This window comes from Doryrhamphus excisus, chromosome 21 (genome assembly GCF_030265055.1).
Source record: "Doryrhamphus excisus isolate RoL2022-K1 chromosome 21, RoL_Dexc_1.0, whole genome shotgun sequence".
NCBI classification, from domain to species: Eukaryota; Metazoa; Chordata; class Actinopteri; order Syngnathiformes; family Syngnathidae; genus Doryrhamphus; species Doryrhamphus excisus.
In genome coordinates, this window is record NC_080486.1 from 5610750 (window position 1) to 5633043 (window position 22294).

A 22294-nucleotide genomic window follows, 5' to 3' on the forward strand; every position below is an offset into this window, starting at 1 on the left:
AAATCGTGTGAAAAGAAAACAACAGATTAAACGTTAGAGGAGATGGTTAAACATATTCTTATTTTTCACCACGATGACATTTCCCTGAGCCAAGCGGGCGTCTAAGGGCGTCTTCCAGAGCTTTAACCGGATCCTAACCTTCCTCCCTGCGGCGATTGGTCCGGCCCTGCGTACCGTACAAGGAGTCAAACTTTCCCATTGAAAGCACCATGTGTCTGTCAAAAGTCAAATCGTAGACGACAACGCGTCTGCACAACTTTTGGGGGCTGTGATTCGCCAAAAGCTATGTCAGTCATAGTAAAGGCTTAATCCGATTGGATAAGTTAAACGTCAGTCAGAAATGAAGCCTGTGATTGGCTGTAACTCTCCGCAAGGGGGCGCAGGTTCTTACGCCGCCAGGGTAGTGCTTCTCGAGTGGGCGGACCATAGCGGTGACAGCGACGCTCGGAGTCTCCCGACAAACTGTCAAAAAGCAGACAACAAAAGGTGAGTTGAGGAGAAATATGAGTGTTATGTTGTGTGTGCGTTACGTAGAGACGAGCATAGTTCTTAGTACGTGTAAAGTTTGTCGGTTCATAGCTTGGAGTCAACGTTGCAGTGGAAGGACGGTGATTTTGGATGAGTGATCTCAGCACGCATCATACACGGTGTGCTGGAGGTTAATGGTGCCTTCAGGTGCTCCTCGGAAACTCGTAGTTTCTGTATGCGCAGTTGGAATGTCCGCGCCCTTGCTGTGAATGAGTAGCCGCACACTGTAGTGTTTTCGTCTGCCCGCACGGTATGTCGACGCAAAGTCAACACTTTACATGCGTTACATAGTTGGCGTGTTCACTCAGCAGTGAATCGAGTAAATCCGAGGTTGAGGATCTCGTGTGTCAGCGACACTGCAAAGCAAGTTACGCAAGCAAGCTTGCTAGTGTCACTCTGCGGCCAGTGGATCATTCATTTGCACTGCGGGGAGTTTATAGGTGCACACTGCTTTTTAGCCATCACATGGCTACATGCTGGGTTTGCTAAAGCAAGTCTGAAGTGGTTATACATGCGTCCTGCAAAAATACCCAATGCCATGTGAAAGAGCCTCTCAATGACGGCCGCTGTCTGCTATTTATAAAGACAAACTACAAAAATATAAGTCAGGAAGCCTCTGTAGAACAGGACTTCTATGATTTTGGGCCAGCTGTAAACACACTATTTGGCAAGAGCTCTGCTGCTATTTTTTTCCAAAAACACCCGTCAAAGATCCTCTATCTGACAGGAGTACTAACTGTTAGACTGATCCACACTAAATAAACACAGATAAAAATGCACTGAAGACACAAGTCAAAGATCCTCTATTTGGCATGAGCTCTGCTGCTATTTTTTTCCAAAAACACCCGTCAAAGATCCTCTATCTGACAGGAGTACTAACTGTTAGACTGATCCACACTAAATAAACACAGATAAAAATGCACTGAAGACACAAGTCAAAGATCCTCTATTTGGCATGAGCTCTGCTGCTATTTTTTTCCAAAAACACCGGTCAAAGATCCCCTATCTGACAGGGGCACTTACTGTTAGACTGATCCACACTAAATAAACACAGATAAAAATGCACTGCAGACACAAGTCAAAGATCCTCTATTTGGCATGAGCTCTGCTGCTATTTTTTTCCAAAAACACCCGTCAAAGATCCTCTATCTGAAAGGGGCACTTAGTGATCCACACTAAATAAACACAGATAAAAATGCACTGCAAAGACACAAGTCAAAGATCCTCTATATGACAGGAGTTCTCTGCTGTTTTGGGGGACGTACTGCAAAAACTCAAGTCTTAGATCCTCTATTTGAAAGGGTTATTTCCTGTTTTTAACACCCTAGTGCAAAAAAACACAAGTCAAAGATCCTCTATTTGTCAGCATCACATTTTTAAGGACCTATTTCAAAACAAAAATGTCAAAGATTCTCTATTTGAAAAAAAATGAGCTCAGTGTTGTTTTTAAAAACACACTGCAAAAAAACAAGTCAGAGATCGTTAATGTGACAGAAGCGCTTTGCTGTTTTTAAGGACGTTTACAAAACAATAGTCAAAGATCCTCTATATGACGGGCTCGTTTTGAAAAACTTTTTTGCGAGTCAAAGATCCTCTATATGAGATATGGACCCTCTGCTGTTTTAATGACCTAAGACAAAAAAAATGAGGAGGTAATTTCAAAGATTCTCTATATGACAGAAGCTTGTTATTAAGGACTTGTTGCAAAACAATAGTCAAAAATCCTCCAAATGGATGGCGCATCCTGCTGCTTTTTTTTTTTTTGACCACAAAAAACGGGGCTGCACGGTGATCTAGTGGTTAGCGCGCAGACCTCACAGCGAGGAGACCCGAGTTCAATTCCACCCTTGGCCATCTCTGTGTGGAGTTTGCATGTTCTCCCCGTGCATGCGTGGGTTTTCTCCGGGTACTCCGGTTTCCTCACACATTCCAAAAACGTGCTAGGTTAATTAGCGACTCCAAATTGTCCATAGGTATGAATGTGAGTGTGAATGGTTGTTTGTCTATATGTGCCCTGTGATTGGCTGGCGACCAGTCCAGTGTGCACCCCGCTTCTCGCCAGAAGACAGCTGGGATAGGCTCCAGCACCCCGCGACCCTCGTGAGGATAAGCGGTAGAAAATGAATGAATGAATGAACCACAAAAACGTGACTCAAAGATCCTCTATTAGACAGAGGCTACAAAAAAAATTTTAGGTCATTTTTAAGGACCTTTTGCAAAAAACACAAGTCAAAGATTCTCTATACAGGGTTCACCAACCCATCGATCGCATGCCACTATTTAATCTTTGGGACTTTGCCAGTCGATCACAAGAATATTTGAAAAAAAAAGTATTGGCACGCTGCAATTTGACCACGCCTCTCCTGCAAGCTCCACCCAGGAGCTAAGTTCCCAAAACCCCACAAACACAAAGAAGGCTGTAGATCTTGTGCAGGTCCACGACCAAGACCGAAGATCTTTGGCTCAAACCGGTTTGAGGAGGAGCTTGTTTTAATGTCCTATTGTAAAAATACTATTTCAAAGATATTCACTATGATATCTCATATTCAGCTTTTTGAAGAACCCAGTGAAACACACTATCACTTCCTTATTGCTGAATTTTCCAGTTGAGATTACATGATTGATTTCATCTCAGAAGAAATTTGAGAGGATTTTCACACCCTCTTTTCCTTTCGAGATTATTCTCCAATCCTCCACTGTCAGATTACTGAGTGGGAAATCAGAAGTCACATGGAGACTTCATTGTGGACCTGATCCAATCACCATAACCTGGTGTTCTCATACGCCCCAAAATAACAGTTCAGGTCATACTAGGGATGGGTGATTGAGAAAGATTATTTCTTACCAGTTGGATTCATATATCATTAAAAAAATAACCATAACAAATAACCATAACACCGACAAGTCACACATGACAGGAAGGAGGAAGTGGAGGAGTGTAGCATGCAGGTGGGTATGCATTGCAATTTTAACGCATGCATACACTCGTGTGCACACACATACATTTCAGTTCCAAATGTAAAAATTTAATATTTGTAAACAAATTGCCATTTTGACATGAAACAATCCCTTTTTTGTTGTTTATATGGTATAGTTGTTTAGATATTTCAGCTATCACAAAAGCAAAAAACATATATATGTGTCAAAGTGAAGTTATGCATAAAAAGTATCTTTTTACAAATAGCTTATTTTCTCCCTTTTTTTAGTTGGGAACATATATTTCCCTGAAACTTACCTATGTTCTAAAGCTGATTACTAAAAAATGGAAAAATCTAATCTTTCTTTTCCATGGTTCCATAGGTTCCATGTTTTTGTAGCCATAGAACATATTATTTTGTGTGCCTTGAAAATCCATTCAAAATTGTCTTAAATTGCTAACAGTAGAAAAATGGCTACTAATTCTATTATTGTGATTTTTTTAGCCTATCCCAGCTGTCTTCAGACGAGAGGCGGGGTACACCCTGGACTGGTGGCCAGCCAATCACAGGTCACATATAGACAAACAACCATTCACACTCACATTCATACCTATGGACAATTTGGAGTCGCTAATTAACCTAGCATGTTTTTGGAATGTGGGAGGAAACCGGAGTACCCGGAGAAAACCCACGGGGAGAACATGCAAACTCCACACAGAGATGGCCGAGGGTGGAATTGAACCCTGTTCTCCTAGCTGTGAGGTCTGCACGCTAACCACTAGATCACCGTGCAGCCAGGATTGAACGTGTTAAAGATGGTGGTGTTGGTGCTGTTATTAGTTATTCTTATTATCTGGCAGACAAGGTGCATACGAGTTATATTAAGAAGCATCGTTACGTGTTTATGAGAGGGCGAACAGGTAGCCCCAAATGTATTCTATGATGGCATAAATTTAATTGTGGTGGTATGGGAAACACTTGTAATTTGAAACTTATTGACTTAGTATTTCCAGTCAGTGTATTGATTTTTAGATTGGATTACTGATGGGAGTATACTGGTTTTACATTAATTATTTATTCAAATAATAAAGTACTACAGGATTTATGATCTAAAGTCGTCAATACATGGCAGAGGTAATTTGTTTTTTTATGCAGGTTTTATAAATATGGTAGCGGGTGTCACTTGTTCTTGTGATCATCCAATCGGAACTGAGTTGTTGATATAGTTTCTGTGTGTGTAGTGCCATAAAACTATGCCCCGTTTACTATTTACGGATGGAATGAAAAATTCCCATTGATATTTTGAGTATTCTTGATGTTACTAACTTATAACCTGGGTTTAACGTGAATAGGATGCCAACAATATTGTTATGTAAAGCATCAAAAGTTCAAAAATTACTTCAATAAATAAAAACCCATGAGCGACAGTATCAATTCCCCACTACTGTCCCAGTAAAATACACGGCTTTTGGGTTTTACGGAGCTTTATCTAAAAAGCAGTCTGAATCGCAGATATATCTGTGTATGTTGCGTTTTTGTGACCACTCCAGTGTGTGTGTGTGTGTTGTGGCTCGATGTTTGAACTCTGAGATTGCGTGACAAGCTCGGATTGAATGAATGAAATGATGGAGGGATAGATGGTGCAGAGGGGTGGGACGGCGCAGGGTGAACCGCTCGCTCCCTGTAATCCCCCCGCTCACAACAGCAGCAGCTGGAACACAGTGTCAGCAACCAGGCTTTGCTGGGAATTACAGATGGATGAGGGGTCACTTGGCACTCAGGTGCACCGAGAGGTTGATGGAGGGACACTTTTAGACGGGAAAGACCCATCCAGTATGTTTAACAGAGATAGCAAGTGAGCTCAGCAACATTGTACAGGATTTTCCCAATATAGTCATTTAGTTGTGGGGGCCCGCCACGATTAATTTTGGACTGCCACAGAAAAATGTAATTTTTTTTTTTTTTTTTTTTTTTTTTTAGATTTGCTCACCCTCACATCTGAATGGCTTGATGTTACAACTCCATCCATTCAGAAGCACGTCATCTTGCTGGTCACTATGTGTGCGTTTTGTATAGCTTATAGCTTATTCAATAAATAAACGGCACTGAATGTCTACGCTCGGTTTCTGATTGGCTCAGACAGTATTTAGAGGTGAAAACCAGAGAGCTGTGTGTGGATTAAATCCTGTCTCTGACCACCAGAGGAGAGCCGGAGAAGCCCGGAGCCCAGAGGGAGGCTGATGTCATTGCAGCACCCCAATGAATGTGTTGCTTAAACACGATACATTATGCGAAAACTTTGATGTTATACTTGTATTGGTACGTTTATGTATTCCTCAAGTATACAGTACATTTTGAGTGTTAAGTTGCTGTATGATGATTTTAGTGGCATTTGTAAGATGACACAGTGCTACCCTGAACGAGCGGTACAGCGCTAGCAGTTCTGAAGTAAACAGCTCCGGGATATTTAACTAGCTCTGCATGTGATTACTACCGGTTTGTTTTGGAGTGAATGTGACCTCTGTGGGTTTGTGCTGCGATGCATTCCACCGCGATGTGTAAAGCCTGGCTCTGCAACAATAGGACATAGTTCCCAAAGAGATACTGTGTGTAAATTTGTGTATGTGTGTCGGAGTGCGCGTTGAGCTAAAACCATTGTAGGGCATACAGAGAATTCATTCATTACTCTGTCCCCTTTTTTTTTTTAAATGGGGAGGGAGGAGATAATCAGGGGGATGCGGAGGGGAACGGCATGGTGGCGGGAGTTGACAACTCAAGCTGTCAGTGTGGGCTCGCACGTGGACTCTCATGGAATAGAATGTGTCAAGTTAGAGTGATATAAATTGGTCTTGGAATTTGGGGAATTCTCACATGAAGCAATTTGCATCCATCCCACGTGGAACATTAATAAGCCAATTTAGGGCTGCACACATGCAAAAGTGTAATTTTGATTACACTCATATGCAATCCCATTTCTAAATGGTGCAGTCCTATTGGCAGATCCCGACTTGTTTAATGTCGCACTAGATGGGTGGACAGTCCTTCCAGAAACCCAATTATTCATGTATAAGCAATTCAAAAGTCACTTTTATAATATGAGATTTAAGTTTGTGTGTTTATGTATTTTTAACACATTTTTTTTATTGATTTTTTTGCATGTTTTATAGGAAACCTCTCAAAGATAGATGGACTTTGCATTATTCAAATGCATATGGCACACAATTCATTATGGATGTCTACTATATAGTACACATAATGCTGAAGAGCCATGTTGTTGAATTATGTATATTCCGCTTGGCACATAGTTTTTATGTTATATTTTAATGATAAAACTCAATGCAGGAAAAGTAGAGAATATGGGGGGGGGGGGGGGGGGGGACTGGACACTGAACATTAAGCTCCACTATTTATTCTTACTGAGCTTTAAAATGGATATTTTTTTTTTGATATATATTACTGTCCTGAGTGCGGCACAGTTGCCATTTACGACCTGATATGTTTTATTTTTGGGGGGTTTTCGGCACATTTGATAAATATAATTTAACAAGAAAACTAAAAAAAAAGAGTTTAAAGAGGAAAATGTTGTAATTTTAAATAAATAATAGTAGTAAAAATGAAATACAATTTTAACAGTATAAAGTTGAAATAGTAAATAAAACAAATACACTATTTTATAAAAAAACTAACAAAATAAAGTCAATTTTTTCGGGCAATTAGGTTGTGAAAAAATTTATAATAATATGGGAATAAATTTAAAATATTACTAGAAGAGAATTTACGACAAGAAAATTTTAATATTTTGGGAATTTTATTTTGTGTTTGAATAAAGTTAAAATAATAAGGCTTGTTTCGAAGCCTGTTTCAGTAGCATACAGTTGAAGCATTAAAGAATAAATATGTAACTTTTTCAAGCTGTGATATTATGAGACACAAACTAAACTAAATAAAAGAAAATGTTTCTATTTTATGGGAATAATATATAAAATATTATGAAAATTAAGTCAAAATATTATGAGAATAAAATCGTATTCTAATGAGGAAAAAAGTCAAAATTTCAGGTGAATGAACTTGTAATATTACGAGGGAAAAGTGTTTAAAAAATGCTGGATTTTATGAGAATAACCTTAAAATATTAAGATGAAAAACTGTATTCCAACTAGAAAAAAGGCCACAATTTTATACGTTTGTGGGGAAGTAGTAATATATGGGAATAAAGTCAAAATATTATGGGATTAAGTCGAGAAGAAAGAAAATACGAGAAGAAAATTAACAAGAAGAAAGTTTAAATATGTGGAAAATGTAAACAGCAAAAACCCAAGTATATGTACTACTCTTAATTCCTGTTATACTTATTACAGGATGCATGTTGCATAAATATGACATCTCATATGTAAATGCTCTCTTCTATGTGAAATGATTTGTGCAACCATATACTGCAGTCACACATTGAGATAATAGAAGTACATGCAATTGAAGCATAATTTATTGCCTTTGGATCTACAAGGAAATAATGATAGCAAGGTGCAAATTAAAGTATATAATAATAAGGTTGCTAATATTGTTGTCGTTCAATCAGCAAGGCCTTTGCCATCTCAGTGTAACAGAACCCACTGAAGTAACACACGTTTGGCTGTCACCCACACCCAAATCATTATATTTAGAGAAGCCACTGTGTGACTTTTTAGTGAACCTTGTGTGTCGTTATCCCTAAGAGCTTTATTCATTAATTTTGGATTATGTGCTTTTCAAAAGCTTGAACATCACACACTTCATCCAGTGTTACGTAACAAGCTTCCAAAGGTACGTATGTGTGTGTCCTCGCTTCTCTGACCCCCCCTAATGCAGTATGAAAACATAATCAGTGGAGCAGATGGTAAATCTTAGATCCACAAATAGTTATTTTGTATTATTTTACAGTAACCCTGCATGATGTGCTTTGTGTAATGCCATGCACATAAGCTGCTTTGGAATAACTGAGGGTAAACAAGAATGCAGTCTCATCTTTTGGAAAGAATGGACCAATATGCTGTATGACATCATTTCATTACATTCTTACTGATCTTACTGACAGGCTTAAAAACGGTTAAAAGATTTAGGTGTCTCAACCAGAGGAGTCTTCGCCCCGACAGCCAACGCTTACTGAGGCGTTTGGTCAAAAAATGTAAATATAAACAAAACGGACAGGCGGTGTCCCTCGCTACATTGCAAAAGAAATGCAACCATTCAGTACGTTTAGATGGCATCAATTGTAAACATACCTCGCACACACAGACGACTTCTGTGTCGAGCTAATGTGGCTCACACGGGTACACAATACTTGAGTACGACATCGTGGTTCCAATGTGAATTACACCTCTCATGACAATAATTTATTATGACGAAAAATGTTCGACGAGCAAAATTGATTATCATGAAAGGCCTACTGAAAAGCATAACAAATACAAACTAAGTATAGTGATAAGTTAGTATTACTATACTTAACACTTGTACTTATCATTATATCAGTATAGTGATTAAGTAATTTCATGTCACCAGAAAATACCACAGAAGTCGCTAGATCTAGTATCTTCAGAGGTTTGAATAATCGCTATTGTAGCAAGAGTGATCCCTCCTGCTACATCTTCTTATTCACGCTTCACTGGAGTTAATGGTTAACATGCTAAAATACATTTTTGACAGGATTCTCCACCATTGTTAAATATGTTACATATTGTTTGTTATATTATGTTATTTTATTACACTGTCTAATTGATTTTTGAAAACAATTGGTAAATTTGCAAAGATGATTCTCACTGTTCAGTCTCATTTCGGAGTACTATCACTATCACACTACTATCACACAAACATAGCGGTGCACGGTACAGAGAATGTTATATGCTATTATAGCGAAGTAGAAAACTTGCAGTACTCGGCTACTGTGAACATCCAGCAGCAACACAACATTTTGGCATGATTACTATTTTGATGAAAAAATATACTGAAGCAAATTGACAATTTACCTTGGGAAGCGTTTGTTTACTCTGTCACCCAGATGACGTCACTTCCATAAATGAGTGAACTATAAACATAATTTATGCAAATTTACCACTTGCATAAATTACAATGTTGAACATCACTACAAACAATATGTAACATATTCAAGAAAAGTGGATAAATCATGTCAGGGGCCCTTTAAAATGTTTTAACAGTTAAAAATATATGAATGTTACTCAAAGCATCGCCAATACAGTCTTCCCTAGCTACATTGAATTTTGTGCCGTCACAATTTTTTTGTTTTGTGCTTGAAGTGGCCCATATTCATGTGAATTGTAAGTTTAAATTAAGTATTTTTAAGCATAAAAATGGCTAAATGAACTAAAATACAAATATTAGGCATTCAGAAGATGCATTCAAAGAGGTGATGCTCTGTAGGATTTGACTCTAGTCACTACATGTCAGTAACACGCCAAGCAAAAACTCAACTCTGAACCTCCGGACGTCACTTCCTGTCCTTTCTCCTTGCACCAGAACACTGTAGTATGAGTTTTATTAATGTCTGAAATTGTTTATTTTCTGTTGTTATATCTATTATATTGAGTAAAACGACTGTAAAGGTGACTATAGGGGTGTTATTACATGTGTAGAGGGCTCTAATAATGTTAAACTGTGTTTAGAAGGTCGTAAACAGGTCGTGAAGTTTTACCTAGCGGAATTTCACTTATAACGGCCAAACCTGTAACCGATTAACCGTGATAAACGAGGCATTAACGAGGCACTTAATCAAAAAGACCATTTTTATGTCGCAAATGTGCAAGCAGTGGCTATTTTTGTTGATGTCAACAACCGCTTATGTCGATTTAAATGGTTTTTGAACTGTGAAATCAGAGATAGTCTGCCTTCACAGGAATGGATTGTGTTCAACATTTAAGCTTGACTCACCTTGAAGAAATCAAAAGTGAAAGTGAATCTTAACATCCCCAGTGCTGATGCTGACCACAGCAGAAAACATTCTGAAAGTTGGACCCTGGAAGTCTTTACTTCCACATTTGGGAGTGAAACTAAGGAGCCTAATAAATAAAATGGCAACCCGAATGTAATAAAGCAGAGATGACAGTGGCAATAAAGTAAGGAGTTACTTTGCAGAAACGATGCCTGAACAAGGACAGTAATGTGGGATCGCTGATAATAAATAGTAATACTTAAAAAAATCCAAAAGTCACTCACTAGCAGCTTTATTTATGTGATTAATAAACTTTCCATTTAGGAAAAAAAGTGAGTTTCCTCGAGTTTAAATCAAATGTTGTTTGGATCAGCAATTTCAGAAGTGAAATGAAGTTTATAGGATTTACAGAAAGTGTGCAATAATTATTAATTATAATAATTATCTCATGACAATAATTGATTATCATAATGAAAATTTTAATATCGATTATCGACGGTAATTTGTAGCAAAATTATCAACTAGTAAAATAGATTATCGTGACAGGCCTACTGAAAAACATAACAAATCCAAACTAAGTATAGTGATAAGTTAGTATCACTATACATAACACTTGTACTTCATTAAGTATAGTGATTAAGTAATTTCATGTCACCAGAAAAGCCCAGAGAAGTCGCTAGATCTGTCGTTATGTTTTTTTGTTTTTTTTTTAGTTTGGAAAGAGTATCTTCAAGGGTTTGAATAATCGCTGGTGTAGCAAGAGTGATCTCTCCTGCTACATCTTCTTATTCACGCTTCACCGGAGTTAATGGTTAACATGCTAAAACACATTTTTGACAGGATTCACCACCATTGTTAAATATGTTACATATTGTATGTTATGTTATTTTATTATACTGTCTAATTGATTTTTGAAAGATGATTCTCACTGTTCAGTCTCATTTTGGAGTACTATCACTATCGTGGACATAGCGGTGCACGGGACAGAGAATGTTTACCGCTATTATAGCAAAGATGTGAGCGATGTGTCAATAGATTCTGAGGAGAAAAGAAGGGAGAAACATTAGGAGATGAAATAGAGAACTTGCAGTACTGTGGTATTGTGAACATCCAGCAGCAACACAACATTTTTGGCATGATTACCATTTTGATGAAAAAATATCCTGAAGCAAAGTGACGATTTACCTTGGGAAGCGTTTGTTTTACTCTGTCACCCAGATGACGTCACTTCCATAAATGAGGCTGAAATGCGAGAGTGAACTATAAATGTAATTTATGCAAATTTACCACTTGCATAAATTACAATGTTGAACATCACTACAAACTATATATAACGTATTCAAGAAAAGTGGATAAATCATGTCAGGGGCCCTTTAAAATGTTTTAACAGTTAAAAATATATGAATGTTACTGAAAGCATCGCCAATACAGTCGTCCGTAGCCACATCAAATTTTGTGCCATCACGATTTTTCCGTTTTGTGCTTGAAGTGGCCCATATTCATGTGAATTGTAAGTTTAAATTAAGCATTTTCAAGCATAAAAATGGCTAAATGAACTAAAATACAAATATTAAGCATTCAGAAGATGCATTCAAAGACGTGATGCTCTGTAGTATTTGACTCTGGTCACTATGTGTCAGTAACACGCCATGCTAAAACTCAATTCTGAATCTCCGGACATCACTTCCTGTCCTTTCCCCGTTGCACCAGAACACTGTAGTATGAGTTTTATTAATGTCTGAAATAGCTTATTTTCTGTGGTTATATCTATTATATTGAGTAAAAATGAGTATAAAGGTGACTATAGGGGTGTTATTACATGTGTAGAGGGCTCTTATAATGTTGAACTGTGTTTAGAAGGTATACTCAGGTATTGTGAACATCCAGCAGCAACACAACATTTTTGGCATGATTGTTATTTTGAGTATCCGGGCTGGATACTCCAACAAGACAATGACCCTAAACACTGCTCAAATTCTACTAAGGCATTCATTCAGAGGAACGAATACCGTTCTGGATTGGCCTTAGTGTGCATACACCCTTACTGTGTGTGTCTTACGAGGCTAATTACAACACAAGTCTGTCTTTCTCGCGCATTCACCGCCCTCCCTGGGGCGCCGTGCCACTCCCAGACTTGGATAACAAGCCAGAGGCTTTTGGGCGCTGTCTTTTTTTTTTCTGCTTCTTTGACCCTTTATCTCCGTCTCTGTCGTACGTTTCATCACTTGTTGCAGCCCGAGTACTCGCAGAACCAGATGGCTGTCTTGCAACCCGCTCTCACTGAAACTTCTATCCATTTTTTTTTTTTCAAGTGAGGCCACCTTCCATTGTAATTTTTTGGGTTTGTAATTATAATCGACAGCTCGCTTGTGCATGTGAAATGAGAGAAGTGTGTGTTGTTAAAGAGAATGCCTTCCTTTTGTGTTTGGGTGTGTCACATTTCTGCACACTATGTGCTGGATTCGACATGTTTTCAGGATATTCAGAATCAGTTCGGCTATTCAAACCAGTGTTTGGTATTATGATCTTATAATCCCACCAAAATTTGAATATGAATGAACATGCATAACGTCAGGTAATTTTCGTTATCAAGCCTGGAAGTGTCAAAGCCTACACCGTTTTTTTTCTCGCACTGCTTGACTTTATGGAGGCTAATTTTGAAACTACCTTCAAAATTATGCTTTAAAAACATATTAACATGCAAACTACTTATAGTAGCCGAAACAAGAGAGGGTGAAAATGGAGTGCAAGTAATGAAGTGGAATTGGATACTTCCTACACTCAAGCCTTGGTTTTCATAAGCTCCATTTTTTTGTATGTTTTGGTTTTCATCAAATTTTATGCCTCAGTTTTCAAACACTGTCTTGGTTTACATACAATATTGCACTTAAACTAGTAATTTTTTTTCATATTTTGCGGGTTTTCAAACTCTGTCAAATTATTTAAGTAAGCTTTAGCTGTGGTTGGTCTTAGACTAGATGGCATTGGATGGAGAATGAGTTGTTTTGGTTTTCATCAAATTTTATCTCTCAGTTTTCAAACACTGTCTTGGTTTACATATGATATTGCACTTAAACTAGTCAAATTGCCCTGTACCGTATTGTTCCAGAGAAAACACCCTGTCAGTGCTTTTTTTATTGAGTGTGACTGCTAAATAACCACCATGGGGCCAAAGAATATTGCAAGTGTTGATGGCAAATTGCTGATTTGATCAAGAAGATGAGAAACATGATTGAACTTCCATGTAAAACTATAATTACCCCCTCTGTGCATTTGTTGTTCATATTGTTGGGTTTCCCATCCTGTGTCGACTTTTTGGAAGGAATTAAGAAACAAAACAATTTCAAATATAAATGACACTACCTTCAAATGTATGCTTTAAAAACATATTAACATGCAAACTACTGATAGTAGCCGAGACAAGAGAGGGTGAAAATGGAGTGCAAGTAATGAAGTGGAATTGGATACTTCCTACACTTAAGCCTTGGTTTTCATATGCTCCATTTTTTTTATGTTTTGGTTTTCATCAAATTTTATGCCTCAGTTTTCAAACACTGTCTTGGTTTACATATGATTTTGCACTTAAACTAGTCAAATTGCCGAATTGCTGATTTGATCAAGAAGATGAGAAACATGATTGAACTTCCATGTTGAACTTTCATGCCGTTTACTTGCTGTGGATCTGATGTGTTGTTATTTTGTTGCACCGTGAGAAGGCATGTCGTTCTGTTTGATGACTGCTCATATATCTGGTCAAAATGTTTTAACCAATGTGGCCTGTGATTCAAAACGTTCGCCCACCTTGTCTTTTGTTCACTTGCTGTGGATCTTTGTTATTTTGTTGCACCGTGAGAAAGCATGTCGTTCTGTTTGATGACCGCTCATATATTTGGTCAAAATGTTTAAACCAATGTGGCCTGTGATTCAAAACGTTCGCCCACCTTGTCATGTGTTCACTTGCTGTGGATCTAATGTGTTGTTATTTTGTTGCACCGTGAGAAAGCATGTCGTTCTGTCTGATGACCGCTCATATGTCTGGTCAAAATCTTTAAACCAATGTGGCCTGTGATTCAAAACGTTCGCCCACCTCGTCATGTGTTCACTTGCTGTGGATCTGATGTGTTGTTATTTTGTTGCACAGTGAGAAAGCATATTGTTCTGTTTGATGACCGCTCATATATTTGGTGAAAATGTTTAAAACAATGTGGCCTGTGATTCAAAACGTTTGCCCACCTTGTCATGTGTTTACTTGCTGTGGATCTGATGTGTTGTTATTTTGTTGCACCGTGAGAAAGCATGTTGTTCTGTTTGATGACCGCCCATCTATCTGGTCAAAATGTTTAAACCAATGTGGCCTGTGATTCAAAACGTTCGCCCACCTCGTCATTTGTTCACTTGCTGTGGATCTTTGTTATTTTGTTGCACCGTGAGAAAGCATGTTGTTCTGTTTGACGACCGCTCATATATTTGGTCAAAAATGTTTAAACCAATGTGGCCTGTGATTCAAAAATTTTGCCCACCTCGTCCTAGATGGATCCAAAACATAAAAAATCTGAGTGGAAAAGTGGCCAAAATGTTGATCACTCTTTCCCACAGTGGGAGCTGATGCGTTTGAATATCTTGTTAATAGGTTTGCTTTCATGGATTCACATTTGAGAGGCTGAAGTCAGAGGTTGTGTACATTTTTGAATACAAAAATGATTAATCGAATACCAAAATAGTTTACTGTATCGATTAATTGTTGCAGCATTACCGCTTATGTCGACATGAGTGAGCCAAACTGAGGTATGACGATTTAAGCAGGTTTCGCTGTAGTCTGGTCATTAAAATATTTAGTTAAATTCCTACCATACATTGTCTTTGTGTGTGTGTGATAAAGCTGTGACTGTGAGCCACAGTGACTAGCCTCCATGGAATGTTAGCAATCTTCCTGAGATGAATGTGATAGCAGCTAGACATTGGAGAACCTCAGACCTGAGTGTTTATTCATTCATGTTTACTATTATTGCCACCTTTTGACAGCTAAGGAGGATTTGGCTTGAATAGGTCTTAATGATAGGGCAGTTGTCCTTCTTAGAGTTGTGATTTACAGGGTGTGAACAGGTATCACATGACATGTCTCCTTCTACCCTGCCCCCCATCTGCTTTCATGAGCTGCCTGAACAAGGTCCATGGTGCATGTGCAATTGACTTTTTTTGTTGTTGTTGTACTTTACTGAGGATTTACATCTGTTTATTACACCCGGTTAATCAAAACATAAGGGACTGGCCTTCTTAACACCAGGGAATCATTTGCAGAAAGTCTGACGGCCATTTTGCTCGCACTGCAACCACTAAGAGCTCAGAACACAGGAGTTGTCTTGTCAGGTAAAATTTAACAACACTTGTGGAGCATTGATATGAGAATTGTGTATGTGTGCTACAGTGCACAGTACTGTCCCTGTCGGGACACTTTAATGTGTGTGTGTTCAGTGTGTGTGTGTGTGTGTGTGATGAGAGAAAGAAACTAAAAGCCCCTTGTCAGCTGTCTGTGTCTATTAGCTGGAACACAAAAACAGACGCGTGGCTACAGAAAAAGGGGAACTCGCCCACACAATAAAATGGTAATGGTAATGGTTTCATTTCATTTGAACATGCATCAGATTACAATTGAATGCATCACATAATCAGTTCACAGTTCCACATGTCCAAAAGGAGTAGGAAGAAGCAAAGCTTATTAAATCCTACCCCTCAATCTGGTAGTTTTACAACCAGTAACTGTTGCATTTGTTCACTACCTGCTTTCCTAATATAATTGAAGTTATTTATTTGTTTATCTTTATAACATTTTTAATTTATTTATTGGTTTTTGATTTTATTTATTAATTTTCTATTTTATTTTATTATTTTTTTATTTTTATTTTATTTTATTCATTTTTTATATACCATACAATGGCATAATAGGTACCATAGTAACTGTCAATATAGTGTCAATATAGTGATTGTTTGAGTTCCTTACTCAATCCATTCCATAGTTTGATTCCACATACTGAAATGCTATGGCTTTTTAACGTAGTCCTAGCATAGAAGTGTTTCAAATGTACTTCGTCCCTGAGATCATATTTCTCCTCTCTTGTAGAGAAGTATTGGATGACATTTTTAGCTAATTGGTTATTTTTAGTCTTATGCATTATTTTAGCTGTTTGAAGATGAACTATATCAGCAAGTTGAAGTATTTGTGATTTTAGAAATAAGGAGTTAGTATGTTCTCTGTAGGCGGCACTATGAATTATCCTTACTGACCTTTTTTGCAGTATATTTAGCGAGTGAAGAATGCTTTTATAGTTTTTACCCCGTTCCAAACCTTTATAAGTTTTTATAAACCTGAACGCCCAATCCTAAAAATATGTATTTTTTTGCTGGATCGGCAAAAAGACGTGATGACACAACTGCACACAAAAAGAGGTAACTGTTTTAAGCCATAAAAACGGCCAAAATGTGCCACAAGTGCTAGCACACATTTGTAAATAGATTATTTCGATGTAAAAAGTACTTTCTTTGTATTGTTAGTGTTGCAGTATGATTATTTTGATATTTGAGGTGTCACAGAACCCCCAAAATGATGTCAAAGTAAATGTAAAAAGTTCTTTCTTTGTATTGTTAGTGTTGCGGTATGATTGTTTCGATATTGGAGGTGTCACAAAACCCCCAAAATTATGTCAAAGTAAATGTAAAAAGTACTTTCTTTGTATTGTTAGTGTTGCGGTATGATTGTTTTGATAGTTGAGGTGTCAGAAAACCCCCAAAATTGTCAAAGTAAATGTAAAAAGTACTTTTTTTTATATTGTTAGTGTTACAGTATGATTGTTTCGATATTTGAGGTGTCACAAAACCCCCCAAATTATGTCAAAGTAAATGTAAAAAGTACTTTCTTTGTATTGTTGGTGTTGCAGTGTGATTGTTTCGATATTTGAGGGGTCACAAAACCCTAAAATTATGTCAAAGTAAATGTAAAAAGTACTGTGTATTGTTAGTGTTGCGGTGTGATTTTTTTCGATATTTGAGGGGTCACAAAAAATTAAGTCAATGTTATGCTTGTAATGTATCCTTTCACAAAAGACTGTTTTTCTCTTGTTTCTTGTTGGGAACTGATATTTCATTGAAACTTACCTGTTTTACTGATTGCTAAAGAACGGAAAATAGTAGAAAACGAAGGTAGAGTTGCAAAGCCATCTTTTCGACAAGCTACACTGACAGTTCCTTTTGTAATAAATGAATATTTTGGAAACATTAATTTCTGTCAAAAAGAGGTTCTCCCAATTCCGCGCAAGAAAATGCAACAGATTTCTTAGCAAAACCAAAATAAAATCACATTGTGGTATCAGTCCAAAGTACATCCTGCCAAGTCATCTGGGATAGTCTCCATCTTCCCATTTGGATGCTGGATGAGTTGGTTTTAGGATCCACGCAGCATTCCTCATTCCTAGATTTCTGCTCCCATTTAGCTGAGGACTCCTCTTTTATGTTTAAAGTTAGATTTTTTTGCTGCCAGTGGGTCCCACCCATTCACCGACCGTCTGTGACATCATAAACCACGCACGAGTGACGTCGCTATTTTGCTCCAGTGCTCCGACCATGCTGGAGCTCATAATTATAGGTTCACACCGCAGTAATGTAGGGATATTAAAAAACAGGCTTCTGAATATTTACTCTGCAGACGAACTGTAAACGGTGCACTGACATTACTCTTAAATGAATACTTGTTGTAGTTGAAGGCTTGACTGTGGAATTGAATACTTTCAGCTTGAATTTCTTTTTGTATGAAGGCATCACAATGGTTGGATTTGTATCAGTAGCCAAGAGGCTGGGCTGCACTGTATTTGCTTACTGAGTAGCTACGTAACTAAGGCACATATTCTCTACCTCACTTAATGGGTAGGAAAGTTTGGTACCGGAAAATCTGATGTGGGAAACAATATACCCTTACAAACCTATAATATAATATTACAGAAAAACTATGTTTGTCTGTAGTTTGTATTACAAACAATGCATGCCAGCTAGAATATATTGTTGGAATACAATTTATTCACTCACTCCAATATGTCTTTTACCGTTTTTTTTGCACGAGAGGCAGAAAGTCATACGCGGAATAAACAACCACAAGGTCGCAGAAAACAACCATTTTTTGTGTTGTTTATGCTTATCCCCACGAGGGTCGCGGGGGGTGCTGGAGTCTATCCCAGCTGTCTTTGGGCGAGAGGCAGGGTGCACCCTGGACTGGTAGCCAGCCAATCACAGGGCACATATAGACAAACAACCATTCACACTCACATTCATACCTATGGACAATTTGGAGTCGCTAATTAACCTAGCATGGTTTTGGAATGTGGGAGGAAACCGGAGTACCCGGAGAAAACCCACGCATGCACGGGGAGAACATGCAAACTCCACACAGAGATAGCAAAGGGTGGGATTGAACTCGGGTTTCCTAGCTGTGAGGTCTGCGCGCTAACCACTCCACCGCTATGCAGCGTTGTTTAGACATTTTGGCCAAATATATATTGCTAATTTGTCTGCTTTTTTTTCAAATGGTTGGGCGCACTAATCCATCAATCTTCTGGTCATGGGGGTATGCTGGAGCCTATCCCAGCTGTCTTCGGGCGAGAGGCGGAGTACACCCTGGACTGGTCGCCAGCCAATCACAGGGCACATATAGACAAACAACCATTCACACTCACATTCATACCTATGGACAATTTGGAGTCGCCAATTAACCTAGCATGTTTTTGGAATGTGGGAGGAAACTGGAGTACCCCGGAAAAACCCACGCATGCACGGGGAGAACATGCAAACTCCACACAGAGATGGCCGAGGGTGGGATTGAACTCGGGTCTCCTAGCTGTGAGGTCTGCGCGCTAACCACCCCACCGCCATGCAGCGTTGTTTAGACATTTTGGCCAAATATATATTGCTAAATTTGTCTGCTTTTTTTCAAATGGTTGGGCGCATGCTGGAGCCTATCCCAGCTGTCTTCGGGCGAGGGGGCGGGGTACACCCTGGACTGGTCGCCAGCCAATCACAGGGCACATATAGACAAACAACCATTCACACTCACATTCATACCTATGGACAATCTGGAGTCGCCAATTAACCTAGCAGGTTTTTGGAATGTCGGAGGAAATCGGAGTATCCGGATGCACGGGGAGAACATGCAAAGTACATACAACGAACACCCAAGGGATTGAAGTTCTAGCTAATCTGTAATCTAAAAATAATCACACACCATGTATTTTTGTGTGATGTCATTTAATGCTACATGCTAATAAAAGTATTTACAAGCACAATAAAGACACATCCCAATTAGTGGGACTATCGTTATCTTTGTATTTATGTGTACTTGTTTGGGTGTATTTCTGTTTACATACAATAGCGATGTGTGGAAGCAGATTAAAAAGCGGCTTAACCTTCACCTCTGCTTTTTTGGCAGCCGGAGGACACACCCTCACTTTGCCATGAGCTCAAACGAGCCCAACGGCACACACAACTGCACTCTAATCCACACTCGCATATATTCACACACACACACACACATTTGTGAAGCAGACAACACAATGGAAACTGCCTTCCTTGTGGATTTCCTTCCTATGCGGAATCCAGATTGTTTCCGAGTGGCCACACCAAAGCTGTGAGCAGGATGTGGCAACCAGAAGCGGTATTTTTTAAAAACGTTATTAACTTGTATTAAACATACAGACAGTAGTTGTTTTTTGCATTACTGTACAGCATAGTACAGTAATTGTAGTATTTTGTACCGTAAACAAACAAAATATACTGGGATGAAGACGGAATGCTTACTGGGACAGTTTCTGGCCAGAACGGGTTTGTGGTGGAGGCAGCATGCAGCAGACTTCCTGTGACACACCCTGGCTCAGGGGGGCTAGCGCTGGCGTTCAAGCATGTAATGAGTTGTTTAGACCAGTTTCCCAACCTTCACTGAAGCAAGTTACATATTTTATACATAATGTTTTGCATAAAATTATTTAATTTGCATTATTGGCCATTCCTCAAATCTCAGTGTCCATTTGCGGAGAGGCAGAGCAGAACTTTTTGGTTTGTGTCATCAGAAAAGTGAGATTTTGTTGTATGAATTGTCCTTTGCTGTTGTCATTCATTCATTCATTCATTCATTTTCTACCGCTTTTCCTCACAAGGGTCGCGGGGGGGTGCTGCAGCCTATCCCAGCTGTCGTCAGGCGAGGGGTACACCCTGGACTGGTGGCCAGCCAATCACAGGGCACATATAGACAAACAACCATTCACACTCACATTCATACCTATGGACAATTTGGAGTCGCCAATTAACCTAGCATGTTTTTGGAATGTGGGAGGAAACCGGAGTACCCGGAGAAAACCCACGCATGCACGGGGAGAACATGCAAACTCCACAGAGAGATGGCCGAGGGTGGAATTGAACCCTGGTCTCTTAGCTGTGAGGCCTGCGTGCTAACAACTAGACAACCATGCCGTGCCCATTGCTGTTGTGTATTAAATTATTTTATACGTGTTTATTGTAAGACTGTTGATGACCATCTATCCATTTACATACATACATACATACATATTGTTAAGCTAGTTGGCTATTGCTTGAAGTACTTAACCCTTTACTCATTCAATACCAAATACGTAGTTATATGGTTTTATAAACACGGACGCTCGATTCCAACAATATAGCGTATTTTTTGGACTATAAGTCGCTCTGGAGTATAAGTCGCACAATGCCAAAATTGCATAATTAGATAGAAAAAAAACATACATAAGTCGCACTGGAGTGTAAGTCGCATTTTTTGCAGGTAATTTATTTTACAAACTACTTGACCAAAACAGACATTACGTCATCTTGGAAGGCAAGTTCTAACAATAATAAAAGAATAGAGAACAGGCTGAATAGGTGTAAGATATGCTAACACAATGCTTATTCAGCTACACAAAAAATAAACATGAACAGAAAAGGTGTGCAGTTTATGTAACATAAACAGTTTTTTCATTTATAAGTCGCTCTGGAGTATAAGTCACAGGAACAGCCAACCTATGAAAAAAAGTGCGACTTATAGTCCGGAAAATACTGTATTTATACATTGTTTGTTTTTTTGTGTGAGCGGCAGAAAGAGGTGACTCCCCACTAATGCATTTCACGTCAGAGTAATTTTTGAAATATGATCTCAGCGAAGAACTAAATTTGAAACTTATATGCTAGGACTATGTTAAAAAGCCGTAGCATTTCAGTATGTGGAATCAAACTATGGAATGGATTGAGTAAGGAACTCAAACAATGCACAACGATGAGACAATTCAAGAAACAATACAAGCAGTTGATGTTTGCTAAATACAAGGATGAAGAGTCTTCAACCAGTCATGATATGCTATATATATATATCACTATATTGACACTTACTATGGTACCCATTATGTCATTGTATGGTCATATCACCACATACTTTGGTATGTGACAAAAATAAATAATTAAATTAAAATATATTAAAAAATAAACATTAATTCAAAAAAAGTAGAACAAATAAAATAAAAAAAATTTATGACGAAAGCAGGAGGTGAATAAATATATAACACCATGAACCATTTACAATTTTCCACATGATCTCTGTCGTTATGCCACCTTGTGGCCATTTTTATGGCTTGGTAATGGTTTAATTTCATTTGAACATGCATCAGATTACAATTGAATGCATCACATAATCAGTTCACAGTTCTACATGTCCAAAAGGAGTAGGAAGAAGCAAAGCTTATTAAATCCTACCCCTCCATCTGGTACTTTTACAATCAGTAACTGTTACATTTGTTCACTTCCTGCTTTCCTAATATAGTTTAAGTTTTTTTTGTTTTTTTTTTAATCTTGTACCGAAGTACGAGGTGATATGACCATACAATATGGGTAC

General features: G+C 38.3%; 1 protein-coding gene across 12 annotated transcripts in view; it reads left to right on the top strand.

Annotated features, from left to right (window-relative positions):
* The first annotated feature begins 409 nt into the window (after positions 1-409).
* The window catches only part of LOC131109179 (microtubule-associated protein 4), a 95037-nt gene continuing 73152 nt past the window's right edge, over positions 410-22294 (top strand). For all 12 annotated transcript variants that reach the window (XM_058060870.1, XM_058060872.1, XM_058060876.1 and 9 more), the window contains exon 1: positions 410-486. The gene's annotated coding sequence lies outside the window, so the exon portion shown is untranslated. The remainder of the gene's footprint in view (positions 487-22294) is intronic.